Consider the following 27,818-nt stretch of genomic DNA (forward strand, 5'->3'; position numbering starts at 1 on the left):
TAAGGCAGATTCCAGGCAGAATTTAAAGCCAATTGGGGGCAATATGAAAATAACACCTGACACCAGATAAAAAGGGGAGAAGTTGACTCAATCTTTGCAATGTATGTCTCTGTGCCACACTAAGCATGGAAGACATAAAGAGAAGATGAGAACTGTGAGGACTTGAGAACCAAAATTGTTGAAAGATATCAACAATCTCAAGGTGGGGCGTGGCTATGCCGTGAACGGGAGAGGATGCTGGCTAGGAGAGCTCCTCATCATCCTGCTGGATCCTGGACCCTATATAAGATATAGTTTGTGACGCCACCTGTGGTATTCGGCAAGGGATAGCCGACGCTGCTTAAAAAGACCGCTGAGGCTGATGGTGATGCAGCAGAGTTGGTAAAGCTCTCCACAGGTAGAGCTAAGTCCCAGGGCAATTATGTTATAAAAGATGGTGATGATGGATGTAATGCAGGGCTGAGGTGACGCAGCAAATAAACAGGAGAATACAGCGGGGTGCAGTCTTTACGCTTTTACTCACATTTTGAGTTGCAAACCAGGGCTCTGAGTACAGATGGTAATGGAGATCCAGCCAGCCTGGAAGCAATTTAGGATCCACTAAGCCAGATGGGTTGGAGGCCTCCTTTCTACTCTGTCCCATGAAGTCTAAAGCTATTCTCAGTCCTCTGTTCCTTATGGTTCTTTAGTCCTTGCCTGTATGGCAGGCAGCTTGAGCCTTTCACAGGTGTCACTCCTTCGTGGTGGCTCTGGCTCTGGTATGCTGCTGTGCGTTCAGGTGTGTGATGGGGTCAGGAGGCCGGCAGTCTCCTGCCCTCCGGATTTGGCTGCTGGGACTGTTGTACCCGTGCAGCCACGGACTCTGGCGTCCAGTGTCAAGCGCTCTTCCCTGGGGTGAGCTTGGTCACAACTCCAAACTTAATGTGTATGGCGGTTTAGCACTATAGCACCTTATATTACTGGGTCATATTATAGTAATTTATATCTTGGCATATTTTAGTATACGTAAACTTTCATTTGTATTTATCCCTCATATTTTGCAGTACTCTGCAATTCATCTATATCATTGCAGTACTTTTTGTAGAACATTATTTCTTAGTTATACTTGTATGTTCATATATTTTCAATGTGCAGTGTATGTTTTGTCCTCTAGAACTTTATAGTACTGAATCATTTACATTGGATTTAATTCTATATCTTGCAATACTTTTCACTTTTGCACAATTTTTGTTTTACAGCACTATAGCACTTTTTAGTGCAATTTTTAGAATATTATGGTAGTACTTTTCACAATATTATTGACTACACTATATATTTAACTTACACATTATTAATAGAAAAAAGTTTTTTGAGCGAAAAAAATTTATTAAAAATTTTTTGTGCGATATATTTTAGCACTTAGCATTTTTTTTACATATTTTTTATTTTTTCTGGTGCTGATATTATACAAATTTTGGCAAGATGTATTGATTTATTTAATGTATGTATTCAGATTTTATATTTTAGCACTTAGCACTTTTTGATATATATTTTTTATTCTATTTTTTGTGTTTATATTATACTAATTTTGGCAAGATGTATTGATATATTTATTATTCAGATTTTTATGTCATCACATTATAATTTGGTATGCAATATATATATATTTATAATTTTGGCTTTCCATCATTTTTTCATGCTGAATCCGTTTTTTTCTCATAGACTTGTATTAGTGACAGATTGTGACGGATGGCCACACGTTTCATCTGTCGTCCAACGGATCCGTCAGAAAATCTCTGTCCGTCGGCCGGAGACAACGGACAGATGAACGTTTTTTGTGTACGTTGAAAAGTCGGATAGCGACGGATTCCGTCTTTTAAAACTGAGCATGCCCGGAATCATTTTTCTTCCTTTATTTTAACCTCTGCGTCTGCTTTTTCTATTCTGGCACAAAATCCTTCTCTCTCTCTCTCACTCCAGAATTCTGTTTCTTTAATTCCTACAGCAAGGCTGCTACAACGGATCAGTCAAAAAAACGGGTCCAGTGCATCAGTTTTTTGCAATATACGCAGGATCCGTCCACTTGACGGATCTGAACACTTTGACGGATTGTGACTGATTGCAAAAGACTGGAGTGTGAAAGGGGCCTTAAGAAGCGAGATGTGGATGAGAAAAGGCGGTGGATCCGTTGCCAACCGTTAATTGACGGAATCCGCCAACGGATCCTCCTTTTTATACTGAGCATGCCCGAATGAATGTCCTTTCATGATATTTAGCCCCAAATCCCATTCTGGCAGCTAAATCTCTCTCTCTCGTGAAACAGGCCTTACTTTAAATTTCATGCACTAGCGTCTAAAGCGGATCCGTACAAAAAACGGATCCAGTTGCATCCGTTTGCCACAAAACGGAAACGGATCCATTTTTGCACACTGGCGGATTTTGACTAACGCCAGAAAACTGAAGTGTGAAACAGGCCTAAGAGAAAGAAAAGACTCAATCTGAGAAGAGGTCACCTATAAGGTACCAGGATGTACATTTTTAACTATTGGTACTGACTGCGTCTCATCAGTACTATGGTTCCTGTATAGTCCACAGACTGATAAAGTGTCACGGCACCGCCAGACTCAGGGCCTGCTGTTCCGGCCTCGGCCAGTAGGAGGCGCCGGACTATCACATCACCGCCAGACTCGGGGCCTGCTGTCCCGGCCTCGGCCAGTAGGAGGCGCCGGACTATCACATCACCGTCAGACTCAGAGCCTGCTGTTCCGGCCTCGACCACTAGGAGGCGCCGGACTGTCCTATCACCGTCTGACCCGTGGCCTGCAGTCTCGGCCTTGGTCTCTGGGAGGCGTTGTGCTTCAACCCCGAGTGGTGGCGGCGATAGTCATGAGGCTCCTGCGCAGGCGTCCGCTGGACGCAGGCTTCGCTCCTCGGTCAGTCATGAAGGGGCTGGTGCATTACCATCCAGCCTGGTCCTGGGGGCGGTCCGGATGACATCATCAGGCCACGGGCCTGTAAGGGATGACCTGATCCCTTAAATACCTTGGGACTGCTCTTGCAGGCCGCCGGATATATTCTTGGTTCCCCTGCGTGTTACTGTGTGAATTGCTGTTTTACTGACGCTGACTTTTGCCTGGACTTCTGACTTTGCTTCTGCCTAATGATTCTGTACCTCTGCGACTCTCCTGGTTTATGACACTGACTTCGGCCTGGATTCTGACTCTGCTTCTGCCTAACGACTTTGTACCTCTGCTGCCCTCCTGGTTTATGACTCTTACTTTGGCCTGGATTCTGACTCTGCTTTTGCCTAACGATTCTGTACCTCTGCTGACCTCCCGGTTTATGACTCTGGCTTCGACCTGGAATCTGACTCTGCTACTGTCTACTGTCTTTATACCATTTCTGCCTGACTGGTTTAGTCTCGGATATCATTGCCTCTGTGTCCTGTATTGGAACACCTTTCTGGCGACCGTCCTGCTCTGGTCATTGCTCCTATTCAGACAGCGCCTCCTGGGCTCTGCTATAAATCCAGATCCCTGTATAGGGGTAAAGGGTCTCAGTGTTTCTCGGGGTGCTGTCTGGCTGCAGTCCAGACCGCAGGCAGACGTCACATTATATCCGGCGCTAAAAATAAAACGGCTTTTTGTGTCTATACTTAACACAGATAAAAGCAGTTTTCCTCACCTTTTTTTTTTCTTCCTCTTGACTGAGCTGATTCTTGGCCCAAACACCTGTTACATTGCTCAGCCTGGGAAGTCACTCTCAGGCTCAAACATGCTGCAGCCTGGAAGCTTCAAGGAAAATGCTGGCTGTTGGAAATCCACATTCCTGGACCATCACCCCCTGGACAGCGTTGGGGGTCAGGTATTGCCCGCAAAAGCGGCCAAACTGTTGTTACCAGTTTCCCTTTCTTTTGCTAAGAAACGTCTGTGTGTGAAGGCTTATGTGGATTGTGGTGCTGCCGTCAACCTTATGGATTTTTTATGTGCTAAGAGTCTGGGTGTACCTCTGTCAAGGCTTAAAGCGCCTATTCAGACTACTGCGATTAATGGTACATCTATATTCCAAGGAGGCGTGGAATTCTTTACTGCTGAAATTTCTATGTCAGTGGGGACATTGCATAATGAACAAATGTCATTTTTTGTTATATACAATTTATCAGATCCAGTGGTGTTAGGCATGCCATGGTTGCACCAACATAATCCGATTATTGACTGGCGCATAGGTGACGTGGTACGCTGGAGTCCATGGTGTCAGAGTAACTGTATGTCTTTTTCAGTGAACCAGATTAAAATTAAAACACCTTCTATTCCATATGCGTTTAGGGATTATGAAGATGTTTTCTCTATAGTGGAGTCGGAGAAACTACCTCCTCACAGAGAATACGATTGTCCTATCGAATTGGTCCCTGGTGCCCGTCTCCCTAAGGGGAGAATATTCAACCTCTCCGGTCCTGAGCGTGTAGCCATGAAGGAATACATTGCAGACAGCCTTCGAAAAGGCTTCATTAGACCTTCCACCTCACCTGTAGGAGCTGGGTTTTTCTTTGTAGAGAAAAAAGATGGTGGTCTCAGACCATGCATTGACTACCGTGAGCTTAACGCCATAACGGTAAAAAATCAATACCCGCTGCCACTCATTCCTGATCTGTTTAACCAGTTACTGGGAGCTCGCTGGTTTACTAAGCTTGACCTCCGGGGGGCATATAACCTGGTCCGCATAAGAGATGGGGACGAATGGAAAACGGCCTTTAATACACCCCTTGGCCATTTTGAGTACCTGGTAATGCCCTTCGGACTCAGTAACGCTCCTGCAGTGTTCCAGCACTTCGTCAATGATATTTTTAGAGATATTTGTGGGGTGTATGTCGTCGTATATCTGGACGACATTTTGATTTATTCTGCTGATCCTGTGACTCATGCTCAACACGTCCGTTCAGTACTGCAAAGACTGCGCGAAAACTCTTTGTTCGCGAAATTTGAAAAATGTGTTTTTTTTTTTTTGCCGAAGAGGTGCAGTTCTTAGGATACATGGTCTCAGGCAAGGGGTTCCGCATGGATCCCGCCAAGATTCAACCCATTAAGGATTGGGTACAACCCAAATCGCTGAAAGCACTCCAGCGATTTTTGGGATTTGCGAATTATTATCGCAAATTCATCAGGGGATTCTCAGAGATTGCCAAGCCACTCACGGACCTTACCCGGAAAGGGGCGGACGTGACTAATTGGAATCCTGAGGCAACCAGGGCTTTTTCCACACTAAAAGGGTGCTTCGTGGCCAACCCGGTGTTGATTCAACCAAACTTGGACCACCCGTTTATTGTGGAGGTGGATGCCTCCGAAGTCGGAGTGGGAGCAGTGCTCTCACAAGGCTCTGCATCCCTCACTCAGCTTCGTCCATGTGCCTTTTTCTCCCGCAAATTCTCTGCCACGGAGAGAAATTATGACATCGGCAACCGAGAATTATTGGCAATTAAGTGGGCCTTCGAGGAATGGCGCCACTTCCTCGAAGGCGCCAAACACAAAATTACTGTTATTACCGATCACAAAAACCTAACCTACCTAGAGTCGGCTAAAAGACTAAACCCTAGGCAGGCCAGGTGGGCCTTGATTTTCTTCAGGTTCGATTTTTTTTTTTTTAATCACCTTTCGCCCCGGAACCAAAAATGTGAGGGCAGATGCCCTCTCCCGCAGCTTTTGTCACACACACACCGAGGACTATGAACCAGCTCCCATATTGGCAAATGGCATTGTTGTGTCGGCAGTATCTCTGGACCTTCTGGAGGAGATCCGTAGGTCATCAGAACAAGTTCCTGACTCTACGCCCCCCAAAAAATTATTCGTCCCAGCTACTTTTCGCTTACGAGTGTTAAAAGAATCTCACGACTCCGTCCTGGCAGGCCACCCTGGTCTTAATAATACCACTAGGCTGGTAACCAGGAACTTTTGGTGGCCAACGGTGGCCAAGGACTGCAAGGAGTACGTCTCAGCGTGTGAAGTCTGTGCCCGCGCCAAGTCCCCCATAACCGTCCTGCCGGCTGGCTTCAGCTCTTGCCCACCCCTGAAAGTCCATGGACCCACATCTCCATGGACTTCATTATAGACCTGCCACCTTCCGAGGGGAAAACTTGTATTTGGGTGGTGGTGGACAGGTTCAGTAAGCAGTCTCACTTTGTTCCCCTGTCCGGCTTACCCAACTCTGAAACCTTAAGCAAGTTGTTTGTTCTTCATGTTGTACGTCTGCACGGCGTTCCGGCAAATATCGTATCCGACAGGGGTACCCAGTTCGTCTCGAAGTTCTGGAGGGCGTTCTGTAGACGTATTGGTGTTGAGTTGTCTTTTTCCTCGGCATACCATCCCGAGACGAATGGTCAAACTGAACGTGCCAACCAAACGCTGGAGCAATACCTCCGCTGCTATGTCTCAGCACATCAGTCAGATTGGGTGGAACATTTGCCATTGGCAGAGTTCGCTCTCAATAATAGATACCAAGACTCCATCAAAACCACCCCCTTCTTCTGTAACCTCGGTCTACATCCGCGCTTTGGATCATTTTCGGCAAAGATGTCGGAAATCCCAGGGGTTGAGCAAAGTATACATCGTCTAAAGACTATTTGGTCCGAAGTAAACTCTAATTTAAAAGGGGCTCAAATTAGACAGACTTCGGCAGCCAATAGACGACGATCCCAGGGGCCGCACCTGGGAGTTGGTGACAAGGTTTGGCTCTCTACAAGAAACATCAAACTTAAGGTACCGTCAGCCAAACTGGGTCCCAGGTTCATCGGACCATATGAAATATTAGAGGTAATTAACCCAGTAGCGTTTCGGTTAAAACTCCCGCAGTCTTTTAAAATTCCTAACGTTTTTCATAAGTCCCTCCTCAAGGTATACCGCTCCCCAATTCGTCCCGTCCGGTCCCCTCCTCCTCCAGTTTTGGTCAAAGGCGCCTTAGAGTACGAGGTCCAAGGCATATTTGATTCCCGTCTAGTGAGAAACTCGGTACAATACTTGGTGCATTGGAAGGGCTACGGCCCAGAGGAGAGGTCCTGGGTCCCCGCTAGTGACATTCGTGCAAAGCGGTTGATTAGCAGGTTTCACCTCCTCCACCCTGACAAACCGGGTTTTGAGGGTCCGGAGGCCCCTCTTAGAGGGGGGGGGTACTGTCACGGCACCGCCAGACTCAGGGCCTGCTGTTCCGGCCTCGGCCAGTAGGAGGCGCCGGACTATCACATCACCGCCAGACTCGGGGCCTGCTGTCCCGGCCTCGGCCAGTAGGAGGCGCCGGACTATCACATCACCGTCAGACTCAGAGCCTGCTGTTCCGGCCTCGACCACTAGGAGGCGCCGGACTGTCCTATCACCGTCTGACCCGTGGCCTGCAGTCTCGGCCTTGGTCTCTGGGAGGCGTTGTGCTTCAACCCCGAGTGGTGGCGGCGATAGTCATGAGGCTCCTGCGCAGGCGTCCGCTGGACGCAGGCTTCGCTCCTCGGTCAGTCATGAAGGGGCTGGTGCATTACCATCCAGCCTGGTCCTGGGGGCGGTCCGGATGACATCATCAGGCCACGGGCCTGTAAGGGATGACCTGATCCCTTAAATACCTTGGGACTGCTCTTGCAGGCCGCCGGATATATTCTTGGTTCCCCTGCGTGTTACTGTGTGAATTGCTGTTTTACTGACGCTGACTTTTGCCTGGACTTCTGACTTTGCTTCTGCCTAACGATTCTGTACCTCTGCGACTCTCCTGGTTTATGACACTGACTTCGGCCTGGATTCTGACTCTGCTTCTGCCTAACGACATTGTACCTCTGCTGCCCTCCTGGTTTATGACTCTTACTTTGGCCTGGATTCTGACTCTGCTTTTGCCTAACGATTCTGTACCTCTGCTGACCTCCCGGTTTATGACTCTGGCTTCGACCTGGAATCTGACTCTGCTACTGTCTACTGTCTTTATACCATTTCTGCCTGACTGGTTTAGTCTCGGATATCATTGCCTCTGTGTCCTGTATTGGAACACCTTTCTGGCGACTGTCCTGCTCTGGTCATTGCTCCTATTCAGACAGCGCCTCCTGGGCTCTGCTATAAATCCAGATCCCTGTATAGGGGTAAAGGGTCTCAGTGTTTCTCGGGGTGCTGTCTGGCTGCAGTCCAGACCGCAGGCAGACGTCACATAAAGACTGATAACTCCCTGCATCTCCTTACCATTGTTAAGGACATACTGGGAGTTGTAGGTTCATCAGATACAAATGTATATGGGCCTGACTTAGAAGGATTCAGCTCATCAGTTATTAATCACATGATGTCATAGACCTAATGGAAAAGGGAAGAATTAGCTGGGTAGAAATGCAAAATGGGCGCCTTAGGCTTCATCTGCCTTGGGCACCCAAAATACTTTGTTTCGGCCCTGGTAACGGATAAAGCAAAATCCTACATGACCTATCAGTGTTCTACGATTTGGGTTGAGGACACTTATTGTATGTGGGCTGGTGAATTTTGTGTGCCAGGGCTGCTTTTTAGTCCCAACTCGGCCCTGAATCCCCTCGTGTATCTGAATGGGAGGAACGGGGTGAACTTGTGCTAATTGTGCAGTCACACTTTGTCATCTCTGCTCCGTCCTGTCTTCCAGCGCAGGGTTAAATTGCTCTGACTTCATAATCTGGCTTCATGGCTTGGTCATAGATGCTGGATCCTGATCCCCAACAAAATCTCACCAACCGAAGATTGTGAAAGAAACACACAAAACACTTTTATTGGATGTTAAATTGACCGAATTTTATTCCAAATCTCATCATTATTATTTCTTTGAGTGTCTGAAATTTAGAATCAGCCAATTACTATGAAAGAGACACTGAAAATGGCAGAACCCCCGACTCACGAAGAATCGTCCTTCAGCACTCAGGAGAGGAAAAACCCCCTGTGGTGGAAACCTCTAGGGAACCATGGCTGCAGGACTGCCCTTCCCTTGGGCTTAGAAGGTTAGTGCCAACATGTAACAGCAAATTGTACCTGAATTTGTACATTGTGTCATATTTGTTTTGGAGAAGCCTAATGCGTCCTCTCCAGGCCGTACACATAAAGTGAAGGCGGCGAGTGCCGGACGTGAGGGAGATCTGGCTGCAACATCTGTCACCCCATTGATCTGGCTGGCTAGGCGGTATGGCTGATCTGGCTGGCTAGGCGCTATGGCTGATCTGGCTGGCCTCCCCATGTACAGCATGAGCCCCACACAGCCTTCCCATGTACAGCATGAACCTCACACATCCTCGCCATGTACAGCATGAGACCCCACACAGCCTCCCATGTAGCCCCCCCAGGGAGCCTCAGCAGACAGGTAGGGAGGGGGGTATGCACGCTCTTTGGTTACAATACCCAGCATCAGGAGAGATAAGGCTTCCAAAAACAGACTGAATTGAAGTTGTCGTAGCTGTTTTCCTTCTGACCAAAGTCAGGTATGTCAGGAGACCAGTCCACCCCCGTAGCCCGGCCCCTACCACATTTGCATCCAAAGCTAAAACACATTACTGCAGCTTATCACACCCAGGGCCGGACTGGCAATCGGGCATTTCTGGAAAATGCCAGAACGGCCGAACCCTGTAGTGGGACGCACGATCAGTAATCCTCTTCACGCTGTCAGCTGCTAAAAATCACGGCCGCCACATGAAATTTGTGGCTGCGGTCTGATGTCCAACTCTTGATCCGGGATGCAGTGACGTAACAGAGATAGGGCAAGGGGAGGAGGAGACTCAATGTGCTCAGTGCTGTGCTGCTTGGAGTTCCGGTCCTGCTTCTTACTGCAGTGATCAGTACATCAGACGTCCACTTCCTCAAGTCTAGCGCAGCTTGCATGACCAGAAGGGGTTAACAAGCATCTGATAAGCTGAGTGCACTGCACAGAGAAGCCCAGACAGCAGCACAGGAGTTGCACCTAGGAAGAAAGAAGCTGTTAAGAGGCAGGCATTTGTGTACGTGCACATGCTGTGGAATGCTCTGTGGATTAGGCTGCGAGGATATTGTAAAATTCGTAGATAAATCTGCAGGTCAAAAGACCTGCAGTTTTACCTGTGGATTAGCCTGCGGTTTTGCCCTGCGGTCTATCATCTCTACAGTGGAGGAGATGGTAAACTGCAGCCGAATCCGCAGAAAGATTTGACATGTCAATTTTTTTCTGCGGTTTAGAAAACGCAGCAAATCCGCGTGGAAAAATCTGCACTGCGGTTTTTGATATCTATAGGATATTATGGTAGTGTACACCGCAGCAGAAACTGCTGCGGGTCCGCAGGGCCAAAACTGCTGCGGATTCGCAGCATAATCCACAGCGTGTGCACACACCCTAAGGCTGTGTTCACACGTAGCATTTTTTTGCGTTTTCGCTGCGATTTTCAACGTGCGATTTTGCCGCAAAAAATAGCATCCCATGCAATCATATAGCATTCCGCTCATGCTTTCCTAATGCTGCGGATTTTTCCATGGCGGAATTGCATTGCAGAAAGATACGCAGCATGCTCATTCTTTGTGCGGAATCGCGGGAATTCCGCACACATAGGAATGCATTGTTCTGCCTTCTTTCCGCATGAGGCTATGCTCACCATGCGAAAAGTAAGCAGAACATTTGCGGATTGTACCCACTGTTTGGAAGAGAGGAGATTCTCCTCCAGGCTCTGGGTACCATATACCTGTAAAAAATAGAATTAAAATAAAAAAATGGTGATAATCTCACCTTCCGATGTCCCTCGCAGCGTCACCAGGCCTCAGCAATGCTCCGGGCAGGTCCCGTTCCAAGTGATGCATTGTGACAATGACCTTTGATGACGTCGCATTCTCGCGATACCATAGCAGTGACGCGAGACTGCGATGTCATCAAATGGGAACGGCACCTGCCAGGAGCATCGCGATGATCGGGAACGCTGCGTGGGACGTCAGAAGGTGAGAATGACACGATTTTTTATTTTTTTTAATTATTTTTAACATTAGATCTTTTTACTACTGATGCTTCATAGGCAGCCTCAATAGTAAAAAGTTGGTCACACTAGTCAAACACTATCACAAAGGAGGAAGAAAAAGACCAGGTTTTCCAATGTATCCACACTGACCACACAAGGACAGAAATGTCAAAGTAAATGTCTAAGAGAGATTTTTAGAGCGTGAATGCCCTAAAAAATTAGTAAAAAAAGCATACTCAGAGGCAAAGGGAATTTCACAAAGTAGTTTAATACATGGGACAGACAATAAAAAATCTACAGATGAATACTATACCACTAATTTCATCACAACCTTTTCTTCCCAAAATGGCACTTTCTCAGGAATATAATACAGAAGCACTGAAAGGTCCTACTAAATTACCCAGTCTTTCAGAAAGTATTACCAACTAGACCAGTGGTTACCCTTAGGAGGGCGCCATCCCTATAAAACATTTTAGCCCCCAGTAGAATTAGGAATGTGGGAGACAAAAAAGCCCCGAATGCAGGAAAAAGTACCTTACAGAAGCACATAAGAGTTTCCTTTAAATGTAAAAACAAAAAATGCTTGTGTTTATGCATTAGTGATAATGTAAATACCTTTTATTCAAATAGTGATAATGATAGAGTATATAACATTAATTTTAAGCTAACATGTCAATCCAGTTTTGTGATTTATCTAATTGATTGTTGCTGTGGGAAACAATATGTGGGACGCACTACACAGCCTCTACATCTAAGGATGAGCTCACAACATAGACACAATATCTCTAAAGGATATCTGAAACATGGCTTGTCTCGACATTGTTTTGAAAAACACGGGAATAAAGCCTCTCTGTGAGTTACACCCATAGATCATATACCAGCAGATACCCCAAACAGAATACAGTGTCTAAATAAGAGAGAACTGTATTGGATATGTAAACTAGATACCATTCATCCTAAAGGCCTCAATGAGTTGGTAGATATTTTTTGATAAGCTTTCTCTCATGTTTCTTTGTCCCTAGCGGCCCAACGGATTTCCTTCCCTGACCTGGCGTGTCAGCGTTCTCACATGGGGGTCCGTTATTGGATGTCGGACACCTAGTGGGAATTTTACCAAACAATCGGTTAATTCCAAATTACATAACCATTCCTTGCAAGTGGAGAGGTAGCATAATGGTAATGGGAAGCCTACAGGGTTCTGGCTTGCCTAAACCTTGTGGGTTCGAGTCCAGTCATTATATCTTTATAAAAATGTAATATATATTTATTATAGGTTTCATACATTTTTAAATGAAAGATTGATTTTTTAGATGTTCAATGTGTTTTATCAGAGGTTATATTTATATAGGTTTGACATTTTAACATTGGAGGGGGAGTTTTCACAGGAAGTGATGTTTTGTCTGTTAGTGATGTCATGTAGGTCTTATGTCATGAAGGGCTTATATAAAACCACAACAATCCTAACAAGTGGAGAGATAGTATGATGGTAATGGGAGGCCTTAAGTGTTCTGGCTTGCCGAAAATCTGTGGGTTTGATTCTAGTCAATTCTATTTTTATCAAATTTTAATATGTAGTGAATATAGGTTTCATACACTTTTTCAAATTAAAGATTGATTTTTTTAGATGTTTAATGTGTTTTATCAGAGGTTAGATCTTGATATAAAGTTATTGTGACTGGTGTATGACATTTTGACATTGGAGGGGGTAATTCCACAGGAAGTGATGTCTTTTTGCATGTAATTGTGATGTGATGTAATGTAATGAAGGTTTTGTATAAAACCACTGCTGTAATCAGATTCTGTAATTCTTTGGCCCTGAGGAAGTGGCAGATATGCCATGAAACGCATCGGCACAATAAAGCTATGAAGAATATTTCTGTCCTTGTGTGGTCAGCGTGGATATATTGAAAAACCCGGTCTTTTTTTCCTCCTTTGCGACATTGGTGTCTACAGCAACCACTGGTTCCTTTCACATTCTGCAAGGGGTTGTGACAGTTCACAACCTTTAAAGGTGAGTGCACTAACCGTGTATTTGCCACCCCCAAAAAAATCACTTTTATCGCCCTATGTGCGCTCTCTTTCCTTAATAGTCAAACACTGTTTGACGAGTGTGACCTACCTGTCAATCAGTTTTCCAAGCGATGCTACAGATTGCTTGGAAAACGCTAGCATTCTGCAAGCTAATTACTTTTGCAAATTGCTAGTTTTTCCGTGGGAAATAGGCAGAAATTGAAATGCGATTTTCTCGCATATTTCCTGCGGAATGGAATTCCGGCATTCCCGCTGAAATTTCCGCGGCAACGTGTGGACATAGCCTTAGAATTAACAAAAAAAAGTGTCCTCTCTGCTCCCATGCCACTAATGCAAAAGAAAATCATTACTCCTGTGGTGAACTATAACTCCCAACATGCCATATTAGCTCCTGTACATGCTGGGAGTTATAGCTCTCTTCAAAGACATAAGGATAATGGTCAACCATGTGACATAACTGGCACCTATGGGATCTTAAAGGTAATCTGATGGCTGATGCCAGCTGCTCAATCCACAGGCCGCATGGATCAGACATTGGCTGTATCATTCCAGCCAGGTATGGTTGACTCTGACACGCTGCGGCATTTCATGCAAAAACCTACTTTGAAAGCCGCCGTGGACTGAGGTCACACAGGTGACTAGTCAGACAGGTGGGTCCCTGGTGGCTTCTCCCCATCTGCTCCCACTGAGGGACAATTTTCTTTCTGCGTGCAACCAGTCATTGGCAGCAGGAGGGGAGAAGTCAGAAAAGTTTTTCTCTGTGACGCTGCAGTGTTAAAGAGACAAACATACTGGGCTTAGATCGTACAGCCGGTGCCGGACACGTGCTGCCTATGGGTCAGACTCACTATAAAGCAGGTGTGAGCAATTAATTTTTTTAGAGGGGCCACATGAGACCATGACTGTTGTGGAAGGCAGAACCAATAGCTTGAAATTAATTCTCAATATTAATTTATTAATATTAATTGTATCACTTAATATTGAGCAGAATTAAATATGCTAAACCCCTATATATCTTTAACCCCCCACAGCCCCTTATATACATAACATGAGCCTCACACAAGCTACTACATATGCAACATGAGCCCCACACAGCAGCCCCACACAGCCTACCCATGTAATGCATAAGCCCCACACAGCCTCCCCATGTACAGCATGAACCCTACACAGTCTCGCCATGTACAGCATGAACCTCACACAGCTTCGCCATGTACAGCATGAACCTCACACATCCTCGCCATGTACAGCATGAGACCCCACACAGCCTCCCCATATACTGCATGAGCCCCACACAGCCTCCCATGTAGCCCCCCCAGGGAGCCTCAGCAGACAGGTAGGGAGGGGGGTATGCACGCTCTTTGGTTACAATACCCAGCATCAGGAGAGATAAGGCTTCCAAAAACAGACTGAATTGAATTGAAGCTGTCGTAGCTGTTTTCGTTCTGACCAAAGTCGGGTATGCCAGATGACCAGTGAGTCTGAATTAGCAGTTTTTTACGCCCTTAATTTACAAGCAATTGGAGACAAAAGAGACTGCACACGGGTCGTGGGAAAATCACTTCATCTGACGAAATGAAACACAAGGCAATATTTTATACCATTTACAACAAATGTAGCTCTATGTGGCTCATGTAGCCCCCACCCCTCAGGGTCATACCTTGTTTACCATGTACCCAGAACATGTTGTTGCTGACTATTGAGGACATATATGATAACAAGTATAGTCTCCTTGAAACAGAGACTAATAGTCTGCAGTGTCATAAGAATAATTCTAGCAATAATAGGCAAAAGGCAATTGAAGTATTAAAGGGATATGAAAGCAAACCTTCTATATCAATTTCCCCCTTTTGTAAATGGTATAACTTTTGCCACAGGGTCAGCTGATGTCCACAAAGGAGCTATTGTCTCATGGGTCTAGTACCCATAAGGGGGCTTCCTACCTGCTTCACCCATCCACCCTCAGTGTGGACACTCACTTTCCCCATCAGCAACGCTATCTGGGGTCTATGATACACTACAGAAGGTTCAGCCTTAGATTATTTTTTCACACATACATTATTCAGCAGTAGAGTTGAGCGAAACGGGTCGAAAAATTTCAAAAGTCGCCGACTTTTGGCAAAGTCGGGTTTCATGAAACGAAACCCGACCCTAGGATGAGGTCGGCCACGAGGTCGGCGACTTACGCGTCAAAGTCGCGTTTCAAAAGTTTGTTTTGCGCTCTTTTTCAGCCAATCAGGATCCACGGACACTGTGGGCAACGTGGTGACATAGGCACGGGTCACCACCATCTTTCAGAAGGGCATGCAAGTGATTGGCTAGCTTTGGTGGGCGTCACAGGGGGTATAAAAGGGCATGCACGCCGACCGCCATCTTACTTCTGCCGATCTTAGCATAGGGAGAGGTTGCTGCTGATTCTGTAGGGAGAGCGTTAGGCAGGGAAGAAGAAAAAAAAACTGCTTCTGCTGCTAGCGATTGTGCCTGTACAACACACCAGTTACTGTGTGTGCAGTGCAAGGGGAGGCTATATTGTGGTGTATCAGTGGTGTTGGTTGTTGGGCTGCCTTCTAAGGCTTCCTGACAGCTGCATTGCTGTTTACCCACTGCTCTGCAAACTGCTTTTTTAAAAGCAATCCCAATTTTTTTTTTTTTTGTCCTGCTGAGGTACTGAGCGTGCATTTTTTCACACCATACAGCGGTGTACGCTCCTCACACAGTACCGTGTAACGGCTGTTATCACAGCCACAGTGAAGCTAACTGTGTCACTCTGTGAGAATAAGTCGAGGACATGTTCCCTTCTTACAGACCTGCACTCTAGGGAGATTCCTATTCTGCCCAATTCAACATACACCTTGTAGTTTGTGATAAACTAGCCAATTTCTGCCTCTGACATAGCGCTGTGCAGAAATTCAAAATCTCCCTTATCCTCTAGTCACTTTTGTCACAGCTGTGCCATCGAGCCTGTGACATAGCGCTCAGATATTCAGTGGGCCTCACACAATCCAAGAGTGTCCAGTGTCCACAAGTGTCTGCAGAAATTCAAAATCTCCCTTATCCTCTAGTCACTTTTGTCACAGCTGTGCCATCGAGCCTGTGACATAGCGCTCAGATATTCAGTGGGCCTCACACAATCCAAAAGTGTCCAGTGTCCACTAGTGTGTGCAGAAATTCAAAATCTCACTTATCCTCCAGTCACTTTTGTCACAGCTGTGCCATCGAGCCTGTGACATAGCGCTCAGATATTCAGTGGGCCTCACACAATCCAAAAGTGTCCAGTGTCCACTAGTGTGTGCAGAAATTCAAAATCTCACTTATCCTCTAGTCACTTTTGTCACAGCTGTGCCATCAAGCCTGTGACATAGCGCTCAGATATTCAGTGGGCCTCACACAATCCAAAAGTGTCCAGTGTCCACTAGTGTGTGCAGAAATTCAAAATCTCCCCTGTCCTATAGACACCTTGTACCTTGTTTTACATTACTATATAGTTTGTTGGATTTTGTCTACATTTCTGCAAAAAATGAGGAAGTCTGGTGGAAGAGGCTGTGGAATTGGGCGGGGTTTGGCAGCTGGTAATGATGGTGTTGGTGGTGGATCTGATGGTAGTGGCAAGAGCAAAATAGGACCGAATGCAGGAGGTGTTGAGCCTGCATCATCGTCTGTCTCCATAAGGCTTCGAAGGCTTAGTTTTCTAGGAGTTGGCAAACCGCTTTTAAAGCCAGAGCATCAGGAAAAAGTTTTGTCTTACATTGCTGACTCAGCCTCCAGCTCTATCGCCTCCTCTTCTTCAGTTGTAAAAAGTAAAAGCACTGAGTCGTCATTGGAGGCTCATGTTCATGAACCACACCTTTCCTTGTGTCCTTCACCCCAACCAAGATTGAAGGATGACGCAGGCCATACTACTGATTACTCCATGGAGCTGTTTTCACATACCATGCCTGGATTATCAAGTGAAATGGTGAATTACCCAGGCCAAGATGAATCTGACATGGAGTGCACTGATGCACAGCCGCTGATGGATGATTCTGCTGGTACATTCACTCAGAGCACTACATTGTCCTCGCAGTGTACAGAGCCAGATTCTGACCCTGATGAGTCTCAGGTGCCATCTAGGCCATCAGAAAGAACAACAACTCCATCACCATCATCAACCCTCTCTCAGTCCGCCCTGTCCACCGCTACTTCCACCATATGCAGCTCTCAAGTCCAGCTCACCCTCCCAGACATTATGAGTAGGTCAAGAAAGTACTCAGTCTCTCATCCGCGTACACACTGGGTTTGAACACCCACATTGCCAAACTAATCTCGTTTGAGATGATGCCCTTTCGGTTGGTGGAAAGCGCAGCTTTCCGCGAACTCGTGGCCTATGCAGTACCACGCTATGACCTACCCAGTCGCCACTTCTTCTCTCGCAAAGCCATCCCAGCCCTCCACCATCATGTGAAAGACCGCATTGTCCATGCACTCAAGCAGTCAGTGAGCGGAAAGGTGCACCTCACAACTGATGCATGGTCCAGTCGGCATGGCCAGGGCCGTTACGTGTCCATCACTGCGCACTGGGTTAATGTGGTGGATGCAGGGTCCACAGGGGACAGCAGTGGTGGGACAGTGCTGCCTAGCCCACGGTATAGGAAACAGTTGGCTGTAGGCGTTCGACCCTCCTCCTCCTCCAGAAGCGCAAGCTCGTCCACAGAGCGCAGTCGTACGAGCACTCCATCTGCAGCTGCCACTGTTGCACACGAGGTGTCCCCCTATCGAGCAGCTAGTGGAAAGCGTCAGCAGGCTGTGTTGCAGATGATGTGTTTGGGCGACAGACACACCGCCGAGGTGCTGGCCGAGTACTTGAAGCGACAAACTGAGTCATGGCTGGGCAGTGTACATCTTGAGGCAGGCAAGGTAGTTAGTGATAACGGCCATAATTTTGTGGCAGCCATAGCCCTTTCAAAACTCGGCCATATACCTTGCTTGGCTCACACCTTGAACCTGGTGGTGCAGTGCTTCCTCAAAAATTATCCGGAGTTAACAGCCCTGCTCCAGAAGGTGCGAAGACTGTGTGCGCACATCCGCCGGTCGCCTGTACACTCCGTTCGTATGCAGAAGCTGCAGCGATTGCTCCACCTTCCCAACCACCGCCTCATTATCGACATTGCAACAAGGTGGAACTCCACCCTGCACATGGTGGAGCGGCTGTGCGAGCAGAGGCAGGCCATAATGCATTTGTGGGAGGATACACGGCCAGGCACTTTGAGAGCAGACATGGAGTTGACAGGTGTGCAGTGGTCGAAGCTGAAAGACCTCTGTAAAGTCCTTCAGTGTTTTGAGGAATGCACACGGCTGGTAAGCGCAGACTACGCCATCCTAAGCATGAGTATCCCACTTATGCGTCTGCTCATGCAAACTTTGACGCACCTTAAGGAGCAGGCTTCTGCAGCCAATGTTGATGAGGAGGAAGAGGAGGAGGGAATCCTTGATGACATTCAGCCATTGTCTGCTCAGGGACCTCTCCTGGACGAGGTGGAGGAAGAAGGGGAGGAGGAGGAGGATGATGGGGTTGATTACTTAGGAGAGGAGGATGCATCTCGTGGGGCAAGTGAAAATGTTGGCGTGGCAAGGTCTGGTACAGGGTTTGTGTGTGACTGGAGGGATGTGGATTTGCCAGAAAGTGCTCCTCCAACCAGCACTCGCAGTGCATCATTGACACCGGGAACATTGGCCCACATGTCAGATTATGCCTTGCAGATCCTAAAAAGGGACCCCCGCATTGCCAAAATGATGAACGATGATGACTACTGGTTGGCCAGCATCCTGGATCCACGCTATAAAGGCAAATTACAAAACATCATGCCACAGGACAACCTTGACCTAATATTGTGGAATTCACTGTAGAGATAATGAATAATGAATGTTTTGAATTTTCTCCAAAAGTAAAGTAGTTGCAAACTCATGCTTTTAGAGACTTGTTTGGGCTGTTGAGAGGAGTAAAAAACCATCAAAAATTTCAATCCTGCATGATTTTACCAAGAAATGTCATTCTTCATTCAAACCGCTGGTTTTTGATATTTTGGGCCCTATTGAATAATGAATGTTTTGAATTTTCTCCAAAAGTAAAGTAGTTGCAAACTCATCCTTTTAGAAACTTGTTTGGGCTGTTGAGAGGAGTAAAAAACCATCAAATTTTCAATCCTGCATGATTCTACCAAGAAATGTGATTCTTCATTCAAAACCTGATTTTTGCTATTGGGCTCTATTGAATAATGAATGTTTTGAATTTTCTCCAAAAGTAAAGTAGTTGCAAAAATTTATCGACAAAATCTCGGAAAATATCGTTCATGAAGCACTGGAAGACAGAAGGGGCATTAGTGAGCCCAAAAGGCATCACCAGGTACTCAAAATGTCCCTCCGGAGTATTAAACGCCGTCTTCCATTCATCCCCATGCTTAATGCGAATAAGATTATACGCCCCCCTGAGGTCAAGCTTGGTAAACCAGCAAGCACCTTTAACTCTAGAGAATAGATCCGAAATCAGGGGTAACGGATACTGATATTTAACAGTAATTTTGTTGAGGGCATGATAATCAATACAAGGTCTTAATGATCCATCCTTTTTGGCTACAAAAAAAAAACCGGCACCTAAGGGTGACGAGGATGGTCTAATATGACCCTTCTCCAACGCCTCCTTAATATAGGATCGCATAGCCTCGTGCTCGGGTACAGATAAATTGAAGAGCCGACCCTTGGGAAATTTACACCCCGGGCTCAGTTCAATTGCACAGTCATAACTCCTATGAGGAGGCAGAGATGCAGACTCATTTTCACTAAATACATCATAAAAGTCCGCCAAATAATCAGGAACATCATGCGACTGAGGAGAGGTGGAAAACACCGGAGCCTCACTAAAGGCACACTGACAACCCCAACTCACCACAGACACAGATTTTCAATCCAAAACTGGATTATGAATTTGTAACCAGGGAAACCCCAGAACCATGGTATCATGCAGATTATGCAACACCAAAAATCTGCAATTTTCTTGATGGTCTGGGGCGACCCGCATTACCACCTGGGTCCAAAACTGAGGTTTATTTTTAACCAAAGGAGTAGCATCAATCCCCCTCAAAGGGATAGGCGTCTGCAGAGGTGTCATTGGAAATCCACAACGTTTAGCAAAATCCAAGGTCATTAGGTTTAGGGCTGCTCCCGAATCCACAAAAGCCTTGGCGGAAAATGTGGACAGGGAGCAGATCAGAGTAATAGCCAAAAGAAACTTAGGTTGAACACCACCAACAGAAAACGTGTGTGCAGAGCGTTTCTCTCGTTTAGGACAGACAGAAATAATATGCGAGGCATCCCCACAGAAAAAACACAACTTATTGCGCCTTCTGAACTCCTGACGCTGCTCTCTGGAGAAAACTCTATCACATTGCATAGGTTCAGACATTTGTTCAACAGGTGACAACACCTCTCGTGCAGTTTTGCGTTCGCGCAAACGCCGATCAACCTGAATGGCTAATGACATAGAATCGTCAAGACCAGAGGGAACAGGAAATCCCACCATAGTATCTTTTACGGCTTCTGACAAACACTTCCGAAAGAGAGCAGCCAAGGCATTATCATTCCAGGTAGTAAGTACCGCCACTTTCGGAATTTTTGACCGTACAATTCTGCAGAATCCCGACCCTGGTTCAATGCCAGCAGGGTCTTTTCAGCCTGATCAATGGCATTAGGTTCGTCATACAACCCCAAGGCTTGAAAAAATGCGTTCACATTAGTCAGAATAGGATCATCTGGTTTCAAAGAAAATGCCCAATCCAGGGGATCGCCACGCAGCAAAGAGATGACAATTTTTTTGTTCATGGGGGGGGAGGCAGCACAGTTAGGGAGTTTTAGAAAGTAGCATATGTTCATGTTGGACATTCAGCTGATGCAAAAGGTGAAATAGGTCAAGTCCCAGGAAGAGGTGGACCAAAGCAAGCCATTTTTCTGTCACCCTATGCGTCATCAGGGGATGGTGGGACAAAATCCTTGGAAACCCATGCGTGGTTCATTTTAATGAACGTTAGATCATCCACATTTTGGGTTGACAGACGGGTCCTTTTTTCTGTCAGGATTGATCCAGCTGCACTGAAGACTCTTTCCGATAGCACACTTGCAGCTGGGCAAGCGAGCTCCTGTAAGGCATATTGTGCCAGTTCAGGCTAGGTGTCCAGTTTAGCAGCCCAATAGTCAAAGGGGAATGACCTGTGTGGTAGAACATCGATATGGGAGGAAAAGTAGTTTGTAACCATAGTTGACAACTGCTGTCTCCTGTCACTTTCCATCGATGCAGTATTACCAGTTGTGTGAGCGGTACTTGAAAAATCAGTCCACAACATTGTCATGAAACCCCTGTCTCCAATGCCACTTCTGCTGTGTGCACCACGAACACCTCTGCCAAGCTGCCCCCGGCCCGTACGGCTCGTGTGAGAACCATCACCGCTGCTGTGTGCTGGGAATGCCTCAAGCAACCGATTTTCTAGAGTTGCTTGTTTATTAGCCAATATTAGGTCAAGGTTGTCCTGTGGCATGATGTTTTGTAATTTGCCTTTATAGCGTGGATCCAGGATGCTGGCCAACCAGTAGTCGTCATCGTTCATCATTTTGGCAATGCGGGGGTCCCTTTTTAGGATCTGCAAGGCATAATCTGACATGTGGGCCAATGTTCCCGGTGTCAATGATGCACTGCGAGTGCTGGTTGGAGGAGCACTTTCTGGCAAATCCACATCCCTCCAGTCACACACAAACCCTGTACCAGACCTTGCCACGCCAACATTTTCACTTGCCCCACGAGATGCATCCTCCTCTCCTAAGTAATCATCCCCATCATCCTCCTCCTCCTCCCCTTCTTCCTCCACCTCGTCCAGGAGAGGTCCCTGAGCAGACAATGGCTGAATGTCATCAAGGATTCCCTCCTCCTCTTCCTCCTCATCAACATTGGCTGCAGAAGCCTGCTCCTTAAGGTGCGTCAAAGTTTGCATGAGCAGACGCATAAGTGGGATACTCATGCTTAGGATGGCGTCGTCTGCGCTTACCAGCCGTGTGCATTCCTCAAAACACTGAAGGACTTTACAGAGGTCTTTCAGCTTCGACCACTGCACACCTGTCAACTCCATGTCTGCTCTCAAAGTGCCTGGCCGTGTATCCTCCCACAAATGCATTATGGCCTGCCTCTGCTCGCACAGCCGCTCCACCATGTGCAGGGTGGAGTTCCACCTTGTTGCAATGTCGATAATGAGGCGGTGGTTGGGAAGGTGGAGCAATCGCTGCAGCTTCTGCATACGAACGGAGTGTACAGGCGACCGGCGGATGTGCGCACACAGTCTTCGCACCTTCTGGAGCAGGGCTGTTAACTCCGGATAATTTTTGAGGAAGCACTGCACCACCAGGTTCAAGGTGTGAGCCAAGCAAGGTATATGGCTGAGTTTTGAAAGGGCTATGGCTGCCACAAAATTATGGCCGTTATCACTAACTACCTTGCCTGCCTCAAGATGTACACTGCCCAGCCATGACTCAGTTTGTCGCTTCAAGTACTCGGCCAGCACCTCGGCGGTGTGTCTGTCGCCCAAACACATCATCTGCAACACAGCCTGCTGACGCTTTCCACTAGCTGCTCGATAGGGGGACACCTCGTGTGCAACAGTGGCAGCTGCAGATGGAGTGCTCGTACGACTGCGCTCTGTGGACGAGCTTGCGCTTCTGGAGGAGGAGGAGGGTCGAACGCCTACAGCCAACTGTTTCCTATACCGTGGGCTAGGCAGCACTGTCCCACCACTGCTGTCCCCTGTGGACCCTGCATCCACCACATTAACCCAGTGCGCAGTGATGGACACGTAACGGCCCTGGCCATGCCGACTGGACCATGCATCAGTTGTGAGGTGCACCTTTCCGCTCACTGACTGCTTGAGTGCATGGACAATGCGGTCTTTCACATGATGGTGGAGAGCTGGGATGGCTTTGCGAGAGAAGAAGTGGCGACTGGGTAGGTCATAGCGTGGTACTGCATAGGCCATGAGTTCGCGGAAAGCTGCGCTTTCCACCAACCGAAAGGGCATCATCTCAAACGAGATTAGTTTGGCAATGTGGGTGTTCAAACCCAGTGTGTACGCGGATGAGAGACTGAGTACTTTCTTGACCTACTCATAATGTCTGGGAGGGTGAGCTGGACTTGAGAGCTGCATATGGTGGAAGTAGCGGTGGACAGGGCGGACTGAGAGAGGGTTGATGATGGTGATGGAGTTGTTGTTCTTTCTGATGGCCTAGATGGCACCTGAGACTCATCAGGGTCAGAATCTGGCTCTGTACACTGCGAGGACAATGTAGTGCTCTGAGTGAATGTACCAGCAGAATCATCCATCAGCGGCTGTGCATCAGTGCACTCCATGTCAGATTCATCTTGGCCTGGGTAATTCACCATTTCACTTGATAATCCAGGCATGGTATGTGAAAACAGCTCCATGGAGTAATCAGTAGTATGGCCTGCGTCATCCTTCAATCTTGGTTGGGGTGAAGGACACAAGGAAAGGTGTGGTTCATGAACATGAGCCTCCAATGACGACTCAGTGCTTTTACTTTTTACAACTGAAGAAGAGGAGGCGATAGAGCTGGAGGCTGAGTCAGCAATGTAAGACAAAACTTTTTCCTGATGCTCTGGCTTTAAAAGCGGTTTGCCAACTCCTAGAAAACTAAGCCTTCGAAGCCTTATGGAGACAGACGATGATGCAGGCTCAACACCTCCTGCATTCGGTCCTATTTTGCTCTTGCCACTACCATCAGATCCACCACCAACACCATCATTACCAGCTGCCAAACCCCGCCCAATTCCACAGCCTCTTCCACCAGACTTCCTCATTTTTTGCAGAAATGTAGACAAAATCCAACAAACTATATAGTAATGTAAAACAAGGTACAAGGTGTCTATAGGACAGGCGAGATTTTGAATTTCTGCACACACTAGTGGACACTGGACACTTTTGGATTGTGTGAGGCCCACTGAATATCTGAGCGCTATGTCACAGGCTCGATGGCACAGCTGTGACAAAAGTGACTAGAGGATAAGTGAGATTTTGTATTTCTGCCCACACTAGTGGACACTGGACACTTTTGGATTGTGTGAGGCCCACTGAATATCTGAGCGCTATGTCACAGGCTCGATGGCACAGCTGTGACAAAAGTGATTAGAGGATAAGGGAGATTTTGAATTTCTGCAGACACTTGTGGACACTGGACACTCTTGGATTGTGTGAGGCCCACTGAATATCTGAGCGCTATGTCACAGGCTCGATGGCACAGCTGTGACAAAAGTGACTAGAGGATAAGTGAGATTTTGTATTTCTGCCCACACTAGTGGACACTGGACACTTTTGGATTGTGTGAGGCCCACTGAATATCTGAGCGCTATGTCACAGGCTCGATGGCACAGCTGTGACAAAAGTGATTAGAAGATAAGGGAGATTTTGAATTTCTGCAGACACTTGTGGACACTGGACACTCTTGGATTGTGTGAGGCCCACTGAATATCTGAGCGCTATGTCACAGGCTCGATGGCACAGCTGTGACAAAAGTGACTAGAGGATAAGGGAGATTTTGAATTTCTGCACAGCGCTATGTCAGGCAGAAATTGGCTAGTTTATCACAAACTACAAGGTGTATGTTGAATTGGGCAGAATAGGAATCTCCCTAGAGTGCAGGTCTGTAAGAAGGGAACATGTCCTCGACTTATTCTCACAGAGTGACACAGTTAGCTTCACTGTGGCTGTGATAACAGCCGTTACACGGTACTGTGTGAGGAGCGTACACCGCTGTATGGTGTGAAAAAATGCACGCTCAGTACCTCAGCAGGACAAAAAAAAAAAAAAAATTGGGTTTGCTTTTAAAAAAGCAGTTTGCAGCTCAGTACCTCAGAAGGACAAAAAAAAAAAAAAATTGGGATTGCTTTTAAAAAAGCAGTTTGCAGAGCAGTGGGTAAACAGCAATGCAGCTGTCAGGAAGCCTTAGAAGGCAGCCCAACAACCAACACCACTGATACACCACAATATAGCCTCCCCTTGCACTGCACACACAGTAACTGGTGTGTTGTACAGGCACAATCGCTAGCAGCAGAAGCAGTTTTTTTTTCTTCTTCCCTGCCTAACGCTCTCCCTACAGAATCAGCAGCAACCTCTCCCTATGCTAAGATCGGCAGAAGTAAGATGGCGGTCGGCGTGCATGCCCTTTTATACCCCCTGTGACGCCCACCAAAGCTAGCCAATCACTTGCATGCCCTTCTGAAAGATGGTGGTGACCCGTGCCTATGTCACCACGTTGCCCACAGTGTCCGTGGATCCTGATTGGCTGAAAGAGCGCAAAACAAACTTTTGAAACGCGACTTTGACGCGTAAGTCGCCGACCTCGTGGCCGACCTCATCCTAGGGTCGGGTTTCGTTTCATGAAACCCGACTTTGCCAAAAGTCGGCGACTTTTGAAATTTTTCGACCCGTTTCGCTCAACTCTACTGCTGAATAATGTATGTGTGAAAAAATAATCTAAGGCTGAACCTTCTGTAGTGTATCATAGACCCCAGATAGCGTTGCTGATGGGGAAAGTGAGTGTCCACACTGAGGGTGGATGGGTGAAGCAGGTAGGAAGCCCCCTTATGGGTACTAGACCCATGAGACAATAGCTCCTTTGTGGACATCAGCTGACCCTGTGGCAAAAGTTATACCATTTACAAAAGGGGGAAATTGATATAGAAGGTTTGCTTTCATATCCCTTTAATACTTCAATTGCCTTTTGCCTATTATTGCTAGAATTATTCTTATGACACTGCAGACTATTAGTCTCTGTTTCAAGGAGACTATACTTGTTATCATATATGTCCTCAATAGTCAGCAACAACATGTTCTGGGTACATGGTAAACAAGGTATGACCCTGAGGGGTGGGGGCTACATGAGCCACATAGAGCTACATTTGTTGTAAATGGTATAAAATATTGCCTTGTGTTTCATTTCGTCAGATGAAGTGATTTTCCCACGACCCGTGTGCAGTCTCTTTTGTCTCCAATTGCTTGTAAATTAAGGGCGTAAAAAACTGCTAATTCAGACTCACTGGTCATCTGGCATACCCGACTTTGGTCAGAACGAAAACAGCTACGACAGCTTCAATTCAATTCAGTCTGTTTTTGGAAGCCTTATCTCTCCTGATGCTGGGTATTGTAACCAAAGAGCGTGCATACCCCCCTCCCTACCTGTCTGCTGAGGCTCCCTGGGGGGGCTACATGGGAGGCTGTGTGGGGCTCATGCAGTATATGGGGAGGCTGTGTGGGGTCTCATGCTGTACATGGCGAGGATGTGTGAGGTTCATGCTGTACATGGCGAAGCTGTGTGAGGTTCATGCTGTACATGGCGAGGCTGTGTAGGGTTCATGCTGTACATGGGGAGGCTGTGTGGGGCTTATGCATTACATGGGTAGGCTGTGTGGGGCTGCTGTGTGGGGCTCATGTTGCATATGTAGTAGCTTGTGTGAGGCTCATGTTATGTATATAAGGGGCTGTGGGGGGTTAAAGATATATAGGGGTTTAGCATATTTAATTCTGCTCAATATTAAGTGATACAATTAATATTAATAAATTAATATTGAGAATTAATTTCAAGCTATTGGTTCTGCCTTCCACAACAGTCATGGTCTCATGTGGCCCCTCTAAAAAATTAATTGCTCACACCTGCTTTATAGTGAGTCTGACCCATAGGCAGCACGTGTCCGGCACCGGCTGTACGATCTAAGCCCAGTATGTTTGTCTCTTTAACACTGCAGCGTCACAGAGAAAAACTTTTCTGACTTCTCCCCTCCTGCTGCCAATGACTGGTTGCACGCAGAAAGAAAATTGTCCCTCAGTGGGAGCAGATGGGGAGAAGCCACCAGGGACCCACCTGTCTGACTAGTCACCTGTGTGACCTCAGTCCACGGCGGCTTTCAAAGTAGGTTTTTGCATGAAATGCCGCAGCGTGTCAGAGTCAACCATACCTGGCTGGAATGATACAGCCAATGTCTGATCCATGCGGCCTGTGGATTGAGCAGCTGGCATCAGCCATCAGATTACCTTTAAGATCCCATAGGTGCCAGTTATGTCACATGGTTGACCATTATCCTTATGTCTTTGAAGAGAGCTATAACTCCCAGCATGTACAGGAGCTAATATGGCATGTTGGGAGTTATAGTTCACCACAGGAGTAATGATTTTCTTTTGCATTAGTGGCATGGGAGCAGAGAGGACACTTTTTTTTTTGTTAATTCTAAGGCTATGTCCACACGTTGCCGCGGAAATTTCAGCGGGAATGCCGGAATTCCATTCCGCAGGAAATATGCGAGAAAATCGCATTTCAATTTCTGCCTATTTCCCACGGAAAAACTAGCAATTTGCAAAAGTAATTAGCTTGCAGAATGCTAGCGTTTTCCAAGCAATCTGTAGCATCGCTTGGAAAACTGATTGACAGGTAGGTCACACTCGTCAAACAGTGTTTGACTATTAAGGAAAGAGAGCGCACATAGGGCGATAAAAGTGAGGTGAGTGCAAACTTTGACGCACCTTAAGGAGCAGGCATCTGCAGCCAATGTTGACGAGGAGGGAATCCTTGATGACATTCAGCCATTGTCTGCTCAGGGAACTCTCCTGGACGAGGTGGAGGAAGAAGAGGAGGAGGAGGATAATGATGGGGATGATTACTTAGGGGAGGAGGATGCATCTCGTGGGGCAAGTGAAAATGTTGGCGTGGCAAGGTCTGGTACAGGGTTTGTGCGTGACTGGAGGGATGTGGATTTGCCAGAAAGTGCTCTTCCAACCAGCACTCGCAGTGTATCATTGACACC

Source organism: Dendrobates tinctorius, unplaced genomic scaffold, assembly GCF_039654945.1.
Source record: "Dendrobates tinctorius isolate UK_male_01 unplaced genomic scaffold, ASM3965494v1 ptg000076l, whole genome shotgun sequence".
Lineage (NCBI taxonomy): Eukaryota > Metazoa > Chordata > Amphibia > Anura > Dendrobatidae > Dendrobates > Dendrobates tinctorius.